Here is a 14,819-nt window from a genome sequence, read left to right as displayed (position 1 = left end):
GGCAGCTGGCAGGAGGAGTGCTGTGGCAGTGCCATCTGCTTCAGAGCTGCCTGCTAGAATTCTCCCCTCGCTTGATGTGCCATTGCCATCTAATCAAGACAAGGAAGTGGTTAATGTCAAAGGGGCTGTCATAGAAACCACTCTCTCCAATCTGAAGAGCTGTCAGAAGCTGTAGCCACCACTGTTCCTCAGTTGCTGGTCTTCTTGGTGTTTTTATCCACACCTCCTTTTTGAAAGACTTTGCTGTCTGGCTGATCTATGACCCACTGTGTCTAACTACAGATCCATATGCTCAGAGAAACTGTTGTGCGACACTTCAGATAGACACTCTTAATTTTTTTTTAAGCCTTGTAACAGCTTCCTGAGGTATACACAGGAACTGATTACCTCATGCAAAGGAAAATGTCAATTCCCTCCCCCATCTCCCATAAATAATCTTCCACACAACTGTAGACACTGACATATTTATCTCTTGGCCCCAAAGGCTGAGGTCTTTGGCAGCAGCTAGGAGTGAAAAAATTGAAAGATGCAGAGTTCCTTTCTACCTCTTCCCCAGTTTACAAGGATTCATTTGGCTGCAGGCCATTGAGTGATGCTGAGCACGCCCTGCAGGCAATTAGTTCTTTCATATGAGTGAACTACAATTATATGGGCACACAGTAAATTCATTATTTTACTGTCTTCTCCAGGCTACAGGGGCCCCAGTTTGTGCTTAGTGTAAGTGATAGGATTAGCATTAAAGTTTAGTGTATAATTATTGTTAGTTCAGTATAGAAATGTACTACAGAAAAGTCAGTTTGTCTGAGGCAGTAGAAATATCTTGAACAGGAGAGTCCCTTGGCCTCTGCAGCAAGAAAAAGATTATATGGCAAAGTAGGGATGGTTGTCTAGATATCCTTATCATTACCTGGATGTGAGGCTGAAAGTCAGCCTTTCCAACAGACCAGTTCATTTGATATGTGGAGGTCGCACCACCTGCAAAATCACCAACACTGATCAATGCTTTTTTTTGCAGCCCTGCACACTAAAGAAATGAGAATATAACCACCGATGGGAGAGCAGTATCCGTGAATTCTTAATATGTTAATCACTGAGAGTTTATATGTCTCCAGTTTCACTTATTGCCAAACAACTTAAGGAGGATCTGTGTGATGATGCAGTGTAGCCTGGCATGATGATGGCAGTGTGTCTGCCATTGGCTAGTTTCTGCTTTACAATCACCAGGAAAAAACAGGTGAAAAATATAAATTTTAAAAATGAAGCTTCCTTTCTAAGAATTAAAACAAGGAATCTGTCACTGATTTGATTTGCTCTATTGAGGTTTTGAACTATTTTGAAGTGTAGGGTACTAGGACCTATTAGAGCCTCATCTCACCCTTCTCACAACATTAGGCCTTTTCTCAAGATACCAAGTGGGAGAACATCTGAGGCAAAATTCACTAGTTCGCTGTAGTGCATCTGATTTTCTAGAAAAGCCCCAACAATAAACAAAACAAACCCAACTCTTTTTTTACCGTCTCGGTGACCTGCCTGCAGCTCTTGTTTTCAGCTTTTTACTGTTGGAACCATAAATGTAGGCTTCCTGCATCCTTTCATGATCTGGGCAGCAGGTGGACAGGAAGTCATCAGTGAGGAACAGGAAACAGAAGGATTAGGAAACAGCCAAGGTCTATTCAGGGGCTATGGGAGGCTCAGCTAGAAGTGCTCCCCAAAGTGAGCGAAACTTGCCTCTCAGTGGGACAATACCATGGCAGTTAATGTGCTCTGCAACTGCTCTGCAATTAGGCTGAGTCTCCAGGAAACTATACCCTAAAACTAGTGAAATTTTCTATAATCATCACATTGTCAGTGGTTATCCGACAGTGAGCTACATATGTGTGTGACAGATACACATGGCATGTAAGGTAGATTAGATTGGAATGAATGGTGTTTTATGGTGGTGGAGAAATCTGAGGATGCAGGATAAGGATTTTGAGAGCTGATGTTACATATTGCAGGGTGTTACAGGGTCTTCCTTATGAAATACAGCAAACCAATGCCAATAATATTTTTATCTTGCGCTTAACATCAATCCACTTGCAGTAGAAACCCTCTACAGAAAAAGGTCTTGGTCCTTCTCTGCTTCTGTTTCTGTAAACAGAGTCACTTCTCTGCTGCTGTTAAGGTTTTGTATCAAATGGTGTGAGTACAGTTCAAAGTTGCTTTCCTGTTACATACTCTTAAATGTCAGGGAGTTAAAAGCATTGTAGCATCATCTAGAGGCCAGACATAAACTACAGTGCATTGTTAGTCCTTCAGTTGAATAAAGCACATAGATGGCTGTTAAAAAGATAAGATTCCAAGCAGGATTTTCCAAAGAACATAAATACCAGAAAATAGCTTTCCCAATGAATTCCTTAAAAGTATTACAGCGCATAAATATATATACTAGATATTAGTAATTTTGTGCAGATAAATTTATATTTTTCTCCTGCATGTGTAAATAAATAATCAAAGGTGATAGAATAATTTATTGTCTAAGTTTCATCTATTTAGAAATTTGATGGAGAGCTGACAAGTTAAATGAAGAGACAAGTATATATGCCCTGTTGTGCAGCTCTAATATATGACAGATTCAATTTGGGTAACAGCTATATGACCCAAGATTCTCATTTTGTTTAATATATGAAGAATAAACTTGGTTGTTTCCATTTGCCAGTTGTAAACTTTGTCTTTTTCTGAGTGTATTTAATAGCCAGAGTACAAATGGCCTGTTTGAGAGTGTTATGAGGAATGTCTTGCCAGCAAAGCGCAGAGGTTTAAGAAATGTATGAGGAGTCTGTGCATATGTGTGGGCAAGGAAGAGTGACTTCAATAAAGACAGGTAAAGGATTCAACTTCCACTGCTATGCAGTGGGATTTGGAAGATTTCCCAAGACTGATTAGAAATTTGTTTAAAAACAAGTTTCTAAAGCTAGCCTCTCTTCATCCAAGTAGCTAAGAGGGCCTTGCAAATGTCAAAAAGTTATGTCATTTTCACTTTGTAGAATTGGAAACTGAGCACTTTGCTGATTTATTCAAACTGATTTACTCAAATTGATACAGTGAACAGGCAGCATTGAAAATGAAGCTGGCTCCCCTGTGCCTTATTCCTGTGTATGGAGTGAGGCCTGCTGGCCTCTCTAAGAGGAAGGTTCATGTGGCTGACCAAATTAATTGCCCACAGATGTATATGAGACTAGAAATACAACGCAGCAGTACTGGACTGTTGTACAGATTTACTGCCCTTTAAATCCAGTGTTTCTTTCTGAAACATATCTTTCTCAAATCAGAAAATCTCCTGGGAAGTCAGCACTGCAGATTGTTTCATTGCACTGGCAAACTCCTGAGAAGATGGGCTTTTCCTTTTACAGTCTGAACAAACAAAACAGGCCAGCTGAGATAGGAACCAATGAGCAGCCCCCAGATACAAGGAACTAGGGAGAGCAGAGCCAGGCCAGCTGAAATGCTCTCCCAAGCACTTTTTGCTCTTTGTTCTTTGCAGTTTTGGTGAATGTCTCTGAAAGGGTCAGTGGCAGGGAAGTTTCTTCTGCCTTAACCTCAGCAGTCACCAGGCATGTCAGTGCAGGATAGGATTTTGGTTCTTTGGGAAGCAACAGACCATTCTCTGAAATATCCCCCTCTCTCTACATGCACAGCTTTCATTGAAACAAATCTCCTTAGCTAACACTCTTTCTGCAGCTCCCCAAAATGCAAGATTTTGGGTTCAGATTTCACATGCAAAAAGCATTTGGTTTGGACTTCTTTCCCGCCAGGGATCTGTGGTTGTGGCTGTATGCATGTTTGTTGAGCAGCAGAGAGTTTGCTTATGCCTTTTGTGATTTTAGTTTGCCTAAAACTATCTGTCTCAAGTGTTCATATAAAGTCTCTGAAAACACTTGAATCCAGGAAACTGAGATTATTAAACAAATAGTTACAGTTAAACTGTGAAGTTCAGGAGCCTGGATTTGGGATAGACAAAGAGCTTGTTACATATAATTACATCTATTTATGCTTTAAATGACACATGGAATTCTTCAGATATTCATGTTTAATCAGGTGTGTAAATACATTGAATTAAATAAAAACTCACTTAGGGCTCTTCTTTAATGCCTGGTCTATTTTTTGTATGTGGAATAATAGCCAGAACATTAAAAGCATAGTTTATTTTAGAGATATTTCTCCATATGTAGGGTTAATATGAGTACCTTATGAAGTAAAATTAGAAGTAGAAATTAGATTCTAAAATTAGCATTTCACTGATTTTATCCCATATCTTTTTCTTTCCTTGGGACATTCCCTTGGAAAATTCCATAATTAACCCTTTGCCATTTCAAATTAGATTTTCAACTGAAAATAACAACATTAAATTAAAACAATTAAAATTATAAAGCTCATCCAATAATACTTCCTAGATTAAGAATAGTAAAGGATAATACAGAGAAACTAGGCAATTAAAAATGTATGTGCATGGGAAGTGAAATGGTAGGAAGTACAAAGAGAAGTAAAATGGCTCTGGCTGTTGCATATATACATGCATTTAAATTATTGCTTTCAAACTTATTTGAGGCCTATTGTTTTAAACTCTTTAACCCACTGTTGTGAAACCTCTATGTGGAAAAAATAAGATGGTTCCATTTAATTTCTTATCTTGTACTTCCGCTATCACTGTTCCATTGGAGATGAACTGTGATTAGATCCTGGAGTAAAATTCTGGTATTTTCCTGTGAGGGCAGTTTGAGCCTGTTTTTATGATGGCCTTAATCCCACTGTGGTGCAATCAGCTTGACCTTTGTGGAAATAATTGATTTGTATCTTAAATTTATACTCTAACAGTTTTGAGAAAATGGATGAAGGATTTTGGTCTCAGTGTTGAGATTTCTGTGAAGAAGGATGCTGGAACCCCATTGGCAATTGGTTTTAACCACAAATTTAAAATTGCTGCTGTATATTATTTAGATGAGTTATAGTTTCAGAAGTGCCTGAAGCACTGCTCAGGTTCAAGGGTTTCCTCTTGCTCGTTCCCTCTTGTGGGTTTCCTCATTAGCAGCTCCAGGAATGAGTCATTAGTGGTGTCTAAAACTTTGGTTTTTACACCAGGCCATGATGTGACATTTCCTCAGTTGGTACAGTCCTTTCTGATGGTTCCTGTTATAATTTTTACCTGCCACTCCAAGGTATCTTGTATCTAGCAAAGTCAGTAACATTAACCTAGTTGGTGGTAGAAGGATTTCTGACTATTTGGACTAAAAGTTTGGACCAATAATATGTTTATGTGAAAATATTGTTTTAAAAATAAATGAGAAAAGAAGCATGCACATGCACACACGAACATGCGCATATTCACATCCCCACACACACAAAGGAAATCACAAGGTTATACATTCTGTACCCCAGACTGCAGCTTTTGGAGAGCACCGTACTGGGGTGCACTCTTAGAAAAGAGCTGACTTCAAGTTCAGTGAATGGCAGTGGCACTGGAACTAAATTATCTTTAAGGTGTCTTCTAGCCCAAACTATCCTATGATTCTATGAATGTGAAATCGCTGAAAAAATGCTTTTCTCCTTTAGTAATGAAACTGTAGTCAGCTGATGATTTTCCTTAGACTTTTCTGATTTTATTTTAAATATAAATGCCAGACATCACTTGGTGTGAGGTAGCCCATTGCTGATGAGATAAAAGCAAGTGCTACCACAGACAAGAACAGCAGCCTTCCAGAATGGTATCAGTGTAAACTCTCATTCTCAGTTCCTGCTGGCTTAAATGACTATTACATTTTTATTTGCCTACTCTAATATTTTTGGCCATCTCATTTTTTAATACTATGAAATCTTTCTTCTCTATCATCCCCTAGCCTGTTTCTCTTTGCAGAAATCACATTCCTTAGTTTTACCACTTCAAATCCTACATGAGTTTAGCTAGAATGTGACTTCCTGGAGATGTTAATAATACCAGGAGGTCCTTGAATAGGTATTCAATAGGTATTTTGGTGGGGTTTTTACTTAATATTAGTGTAAAAGGTTAAACCTTCTTAAACCTTCTTTAGGACCTCATTACCCAACAGGCTAGAACTGTAGAACATGTAAATATATATGTTAGTTCAGAAAAACTTTCCAATGTTGTTAAAACAATTAGATTAATATAGAACAACTGTAACATTGATGTGTAGAATGGCATTGATTCAAAAATGCTGTGCCAGACCTTAGATGGTTATAAATAATATTCCCTTTTATACACATATACAGAAAAAAAAAAAAAAGTTCAAATTATTGGAGTATTTGGTTAAATAGCACAGGCATATGCTACTGTACTCAGAGTGTTTTGAACTCAAAGGACACACAAAACACTTTGAGTCTTGGGAACACTTTCAGCAAAAAAAGAGAATTACTTCAAATTGAGAGCTTAGAATTTCTATGATTTCATCTTATTTTCTAGTCATTTTATTTTTAGAAGTCCCTGATTACCTCTTAATGTAACTCTGCTGTCTCCATCTAAAAGTACTTGTGCAAGAAATGACTGTCCTATCTAAAGTCCCTGTGCAACAAATTCAGTATAAATATTTCTCTTGCTGTGCTTTAAGAGCAATAAAACTTGGCTGATGAGACTATAAGCCAATCTTTAACTAGAATACATTTTCCCTTTGGGTATAGTCGCTTACTGGTAGCTGCTAACAAATGGCTAAAAAGATACATGCAGCTATGTGTAAGTGAATCTGAAATTTAAAATATTTTAAAATTGTCCTGGTTCTTCCTCTCTTTTTTTTCCTCCTAGACTTTAAGTCCTTTGAACAATATGTGGGGTGGGTATAACATACTTGAGCCTTGGTAACACTCCATACTCTGCATCCTTCATGGTGTCTCTAGCAAATAGGGAGAAGCAAATTCAAAAGTGTGGCAGTATAGAAAGTAGAAAAAGCCTTGGTTTGTTGTTACAAAAAGCACTCTATTATCATCAGTGTGTTCAGCACAAATCCAAAACATATCCCCATACCAGCCACTGTGAAGTTAACTCTGTCCTAGCCAAAACCAGCACAGTAGATTATTTGAATGAATATGGTTTTGAATGGAGCCTTGCATCTGATTGAGGTGTTACTTGTGCTAAAATGTGCTTGTTGGTTGTGATCAATATTTGTAGGTATTGTCTTAAATAATGCTTCTTTCATGCTTAAGCAGAGCCTGTGCTTGGGACTCTGAAGAAAATAAAAGGTATTTCAAAGAAAGTTTTAGATATTAGATATGAGCATTGTATAGTGATGTGTCTTCCATTCCTTGCTACCTGTTCTTGTGACAGAAGTCAACAGCATTATTATCCATGATAGCAGAAGTGGAAAGCTTTATCATAGTAGCACAGTACCATAGAGTAAGACTAATGCTGTGAAGGATCCGTCATGTTACTCCTAAACAGTACCTGTGAACAGATGGTCTAGCTTTTAAATGACACTTATAATTAAGATAAATGGATGAACTCATACTGTCTATTAAATATCAGTAATGTTTGACAAAGAAAAAAGAATCAAAATCTCGGCGTACATTCATTCCCTTATGACAAATACTGAGTTAATAGAAAGTGAAACAGCACAGGAAAACTAGATTTTGTCTTATGGTAGAATAATACAACCTGAAGAATTATACTTAAACTGTGATTTTTATAAGTTGCTAAACCTGACCAATATTATGTCTTGCAATATCTAGAGGCTGAAATACACGGTTGCCAATGTTTAAGATAAAATACATCTATTAGAACAATTCTTTAGCTGAAGATTCTAGGAAAAAAATAAAAGTGAAAGAGAATGGAACTAAAACTGTTAAATACATGAGTTGGCTCATGCAGTGGAAAACTACATAAAAACAGGGTCCTATTCTTATTGCTACATATCATTCCAAACATATGCTTTTTCCATTTCTGAGTTTTGTGTAATAAAATATTAATGGAGCTATGAAGCGACTCCTTGGAAAGGGAGGATGTTCCATATGAGAACTAACTTTAAAATGCTGTGAGACCTTGGGGGCAGTTTTGCCCTTGACTTCACATGAGTAATATGTCATGGACAAAGCCTTTCCAATAGCTGCTGAGTTCAGGAATCTGTTTGGTGTGAAACAATCTGCAAGATCATGAATTTCCACTAGAAAAAAATGAGGAACAAGGTCTGCTAAAGCTTATACGTATCAAGAGAGGTATAGGCTCTGATGCTTCTGGATATTGTGACAATGTATATATTATAATTTTTGTCTTAGTACTACAACCTTTGACCTGGCTTTTTCCAACCATGGATTTGGAGGTATCTTCCAAGTATTGGTGTTCTCCATGCAGTTGCTAGAGTTTAATGAAAGTTCTGCCCTGCAGAATGCCAGCAAACTTTGAGCTGTATCAGCATTCCTTGACCAAAGCCTCCAGCTCTACAAGAACATGCTTGCTGATAAAATAAAATAGCCCATTCTTCTGGAATTTCATGCTTCTACCTGGGGATTAAAGATATCTCTTTTTATTTTAGAGTAATTTAAATATCTTTATTGAGATCTGCTAAAACAAAAGATGGTACTAGATGCTTATGTTTTACTGCTTGCATTCTGCTTTGCCTTGCCTCTACTGCAGAAGAAAAAAAAGTCAAATAGTTGCCTCATGGGAAATAAGATGTAAATTAACAGGAATGAACCATTATAACAGATTATATAAATTTACAATCTTTTGGAATTTCTAATATGTTCCTAAAAGATAAAAAGTCTATGGAGATGGCTGTAGTTCTAGTCAGTTGATCATAATTGCCTCGTTATCATAATACTCCCTATAGGGCCCTGCAGTAGTCATAACCTGCACTTTCTCTAACACAAAACCTGCATCCCTCCAAGGGTGCCTTCTGTGCAGAGCTGCCACTGTATCTAATCCTTCATCTCAGTGCATTATGGTATTGAAGAATGCTCCCAGACCTGCCATATATTGTAAAAAACTTTGAAGTCTGAAAATGCCATTATCAAACTTTTAAATAGGAAAAGACATTCGGTATTCTTAAATACTTGAATTATGTGTTCTCATTATAAAAAGCAAGTGTATGAATTGTACTTAACTGAGTGATTATTGTTTTAAAGAGATTATTCCTTCAGTAATGGCACCTTAAAAGTAATTTCTTAGGCTGGTTTTAACAACACTAGGTATAAATAGTAATCTAATTATACTTAGGAGAGATTTATAGCTCTGATTACTCTCGCTTTAAAATTTCAAAGGGACTGACATGAGTAATCAACATATCCCATACCGTGAATTCATCTTGCTATTGTAAAAAACACCTGCCAATTGCCTGTCTGCAGAATGATATGCAATGCTGCACATATTATTTCAGGAGTAAGTGATACATGTGCATAATATATGCATTTTTTTAATGCCGAGGCATAAAATGGAATGCTCCCAGGTAGAAGAGCTTAGATTTCCAGTTCTTAGGTTGTTTCCTTAATACCATTTCTTTGGATATATTTTTTTGTTTCTTTCTGGATTTTCCAACCAACTTATTATGCAGGGCATGGTGTCTCTATATGAATTATGCAACACACAGACAAATTACACTAAAAGCATATTGTTGAAGTTTCAGAGACAAGTACATTTATTTGGAAACACCAGATCTAAAGATGCTGGCCTATGTACATGATGATGGTCTTAATTTACATGGTCTTCCTTTAGTTCTTGCATAGAATTGAAGTCTTATTGGCTATACCTCTACTAAATGAAACAGGGCAAGTAAGTATATGGGTTTATGTGTGGGATTACAAATCTCTATACCTGATGCTCTTGGTATGTTTTTTTTTTATTCAAGCCTGAGAACATCTGCACAGTCAATGCATGAACACGAGCAGGGAACCCAGGTCACTTCCTGATAGATTGTTTTGATGCAGCCAGCCTGTTTGTTGGGAGAGAAGCAGAATTTATCTATGCAGATCTGGACTGTGCTGTTGCTTGCCCTCAGCCAAAGAACAGTCTTACTCATTCAGGCACAGGTGCACACATTATTTTGGGGGATTAAAGAAGACTGCTACAGGAAAATACATTTGTTCACAGAAGTCTGCTCCTCCTCTGCATTTGCTGCAAGAATAGAAAGTAAATGGATAAAAATAAAAATAAGAAAAAGGACGGAACAGTCAACTGCAGGAAATCAGAAATCCAGGGAAAAAAACCCCAAAAAATATTAAAGAGTAGAGTGTTAGTTCAGAACTGATGTATCCTGATTCTTGATTAAGTCAATCTGCAAAATTTATATGTTTATGTCTTAATGCATCAGCATGCAAGTCTTATATTAGACAACTATAGCCTTGATTCTAGCCTTTCCTTTTTTCTAAGTGTTTGACTTCGCATATTTAACAAAAGAGTATTCATCATGTACATGTATAATGTCTCATTGTTCTGAACATTGGATCAATTGCCTTCTAGAATGGTTAATCACAATTGTTTAGGCAAACTGCTCAGATTTCTGCTGCTCAAGTTTCAGATTAATTGATTGAAAGTTGTTGTCTTATGTGAATGATTATCACAAGGTGACCATAATATATATTAATAATATAATTTATAATACTCAGACAAAGTGGAATGTTGTGCCTGACTTCAGGCTCTGCATATACATGTTCTCTGCTGGGCACAAATCTTTCTACCCTTTGCAGCTTGATGCCTTTTTCTCTTTCTCTGCTAAACTGTTTCTGTCATGTCTCCTTTTCCTTGCCATCTTCTCCAATCTCAAACTCTATTGCCTCATAAGAGTAATTTCCTCCCTATTTTGCTTCCCAACATTCTCCCAGTTTGGAATATATTTGCCTAGGCATATCTTTATGCCTCTTTTTCTTGTGCCCCACTCCCCTGGTTTTGCTATTCAGTTTTTCCTCTTATCCTTCCTGCATTGAAATGAGATGATTTCTTGCCACATGCTGCTAGCAGGGGGATTACTGGGAAGGGTGGAGAGACAGGTTCTTGGTCACAGCTTCAGCCATTACAGCAAAATTCTGGCTCTGCCAGCCACAGCAGCCTTCGGCTGGAGTGTATCCGTTCTGGTTGCACACGTGCAGCCCGGCGAGCCAGGGGATCTCTGAGGGAATGGAATATTCTCACTCATCCTCGGGGGGAGCCACATGTGCAGTCTAGGCAGCTACTCAGAACAGTGAGACCCTCAAGTGTATTTAATGCAGAGGAGATCTTCAGGGACTTTTATATGGGAGATTCTAAAATTTTTAATGACCCTCTAAAAGCTGCGTTCTTTTTCCCCCTCTATCCCCAGGCTTTGTATCTTTGTTGAGGCAAGAAGAGTGAGTGCAGACCTTCTAAAAACGAAATTCAAAAAACCCCTGACACAAACCTACTGCAGGGTTTTTTTAATATTGCAAATTCTTTTCTTCATTGCTGGAAGCAGCTAAATATTTTTAGGGTAAGTTCCCATTCCCTCCTTCCTGCGAGTAATGCGGGCTAGTATTTGCTGTGTTCCATTTGGGGAAAACTTTCTTTCCTGGCCTCCTCAGACCATCTCATAAACTTTTAAAGGGATTTAATTAAGTAACTTTGTTCTTGTAATAAAATTACCTAACTTCCTCCATGTCTTCCCATCTAACTTCAGCATGCTCTCAGGTTTCTTGTGTGCTGCCACTCTCTGGGCTGTGTGGTCATGAGTAGAGGTGATATATTGGTATGATTAAGTGAAATGTGCATAGTTGATTAGCTTTTCATTGGGCAGCCACCCAGAGCACTGAAACTGTAGAGTGGGAATGCAATACTGAGGAAAACTTTGTCTAGATATTCCAAAATGGAGAAAAGGAGCTGCCAAGTGCAAATTAAAACCATTTGGTCTGAATACTGAGGATAATTGTCTCCTTCATTCACCAGGTTTAGATATAGTCTGCGCTGCTTGGATGTTTATTTTGTATCATATTCTGGTTCCACCATTAAGCTACTTATGTGTGAGTCTCATCAGACACACTTGTTGAATTATCTTACCCTTGTGGAACAAATCTCCAGATCAATAGCTCTTCATATATAACTATAATCATATAAGGATCTGGTTTTCTCTTCAAGTCAGTTTTATACTGCTGTCACTTTGCTGCATTCAGTGCTACACGAGGATGTAAATGAGACACAGACTTCGCCAACTGCCCTTTCAGATAGGAAACCCTCTTCACATCTACCTTTTCACCTCTCCAAACCTGCTTTGCTTTGGGAGATGAGGGTGGGCAAGAATACCAGCATCCCTAGTTAGCAGCCATCCTACATAGTTCAACCCTTTATACTGCTGAGGTTCAGGGGAGGGCAATCTTTTGTTAAATGTTTTCAAAACTAAATTTCACATGTCAAGGACACTATGTTCACACAAGAATGTGCATGAACACAGGCTTGTACATGCATAGGCACACACATGTAGGAGGATATATATATGCTCACACAGAACATTGTGTGAGTGCACACGCACACATGGTCAAAGACCCAGAGGAACTGCCTGTCTGACAGTGTTTATCTTAGTGTCTTCTCAGATTAGCAGAGAAGCTCTTCTACAACTCTGTTCTTCTAGACTTAGAGACACAACATCAACAAGAGATCATAAGATCTTTTTTATCCCAAATTTTAAGGATCTTATAAAGTTCTCACCCTTATAGCTCTAGCCTTTTCTTTTTTATTATTTTTGGCACCCTATTGTTGGAAATATTTTCCTAATATTTATTCTCTATCTTCACAACTGGGATTTAAACCTATCATTTTTATCCTAGCCATGGTGGATAAAGAGAATAGATGGTTCTTCATGGCAATCTTTTCCATATTTTAAGACAAACATGTTCTTCATGAGTCCCTCTTCTCTAGACTAAAGAATCCCATTTTTTCTTTACAGTCCCTGTTCTCCTGTGGACATCCAGAGGCTACTGCCCTCCTAGAAGACTGCTCCTACAACTGACACAATGCCCAGGAAAAGGAAAAGTGAGAGGATTCCTTATATAAAAGGATGTGCTTCTTTTTTTACCTCTTCAATTGTGTATGTTTTTTTTTCAAACAGAGTAGTTAGTTGACTCATATGCAGTTTGAAATCCCTCAAATTCTTTTCTGCAAACCTTCTGATCAGCTGGATTTTTCCCCTATTACATGTATAGAGATACTAATTCTGACCTAAGTACAGGAATCTGCATTACTCCTTTCTGACCTCGTCTGTTTATCAGAGTATTGCTCCAGTGGACAAGGACCTTTTCCATTCTAGTCTTACACTGTCAGAAGTGCCTGCTAACCACCCTGTTTGATGCTGTTTTCAAAGGCCACTAAGGTTTTCTTTACTCTGTTTGCAAATGAAACTATAAAATACCATGGAATTTGGGAGGTCATGTTAAAAAAATATGTGCTGTTTAGTTGTGAATGCTTATACCAACATTTTAAAGGCAATTTTCAGCCAACTGTGCACCCATCTCAGTCTAATTTAGTTGGGCTGTATTTCCTAGCACACTTTCAAGAGCCTCAGTCACTGGAGATATTCCAGAACTGCCTGGATCCTGCCTGCAATCCTGGGCCTTGTGCTCTAGGATGACCCTGCTTGAGCAGAGAGGCTGAAACAGATGACCCACTGTGGTGTCTTCCATCTTTGCACATTCTGTGGTTTTGTGACTCTGTGTGTGCTAAAAACAGTCAAAAAATCACATCAGTAGAGGGGGAAAGAATGAATATTCTGCCCAGGCTTAATGCCTCATTTATTCTCTTTGAATTAACAACTGAAAGATTTAAGATACTTACAGGGGCCTATGAAAGTACAAAATGTAAGAAGAGTGATGCAGAAGATTGTTATTTATTTTACCTGAGTCTTGGGTTTTACTAGTTTTTCCACATTGAAGTTCATTGCTAAATTATCTTTTTTGTAATAAATATTTTTCTATACTGATATTAATGGTTGCAGGTCAGGTGACAATGGAACTTCTTTGGGCTCAATTTCTTGTGCAAGTATAAATGAGAAAAGATTACAACAGATTTCTTTTCTTTTTAAAAGCACTCCCATTTGCTTCTGGGGTTATGAGATGCAGATCTGTTGCACTTACATGTACAAGTATGACCTGAAATTTCATGTTACAGATAACAGAAACCTCTTGTTTGTATTTCAGCCTCATTTGCTGCCAACTGGAAAGCCTGCTTCAGCAAACTGAGACCTTGATTTGATGAAGTGCCTTAATTTGTGCATCATTTGATGTCTGTGAAGAGGCCAATCTTCTCCAGTGTGGTTATTGAATTTTTAAAGGATGTACATGTTCCTTCATGTGCTTTGCTGGGCTCAACTTTTGTTCAAGTGAGGAAAGATGGGATATTAATTGAAATAAGCCATCTTGTTTGTAAAGTAGGCACTTGACTGTAGAAGGATTCTCATATTTTTTATGACTTTTAAGTTTATTTGTGTCTCCATGGACAAAAGGCCAGTTTCTTTTGATGAAATGAGCTCTGGAGGATAATGGTGGGATAGTTTTAATTCTTTTGCTTTCTGATCCTCAAATTCTTTGAGTTGGTGCATAGTTCTGCCTTGGTTAGTTCTGTGGAGGCGTAGTCTCTAGTGGGGAGGGTTAGTTTTCACATACTTTACTGTATGTCCTCACTTTGTAACTTACTGTACTCTGAGCCCATAGGATGGCTGGGGGAATGGTATGTTTACATTTGTTGGTTCCTGGGACTGAATTTCAGTGTGACTCAGAAATGCTTTGTCTGCGGACACTGAGTCATGGATAAGGGTTTTCTTATGTCTGGCACGATGTTAAATTCCATTCTTGACTGGTGGCTCAGTGTTTTTGGAGAGATAGAGATAGAGCACTGAACATAAATTTTAAAT

Source organism: Geospiza fortis, unplaced genomic scaffold, assembly GCF_000277835.1.
Source record: "Geospiza fortis unplaced genomic scaffold, GeoFor_1.0 scaffold104, whole genome shotgun sequence".
In the NCBI taxonomy this organism is placed as follows: Eukaryota; Metazoa; Chordata; class Aves; order Passeriformes; family Thraupidae; genus Geospiza; species Geospiza fortis.
The sequence above is the reverse complement of the archived record's forward strand: the minus strand, read 5'-3'. Positions refer to the sequence as shown.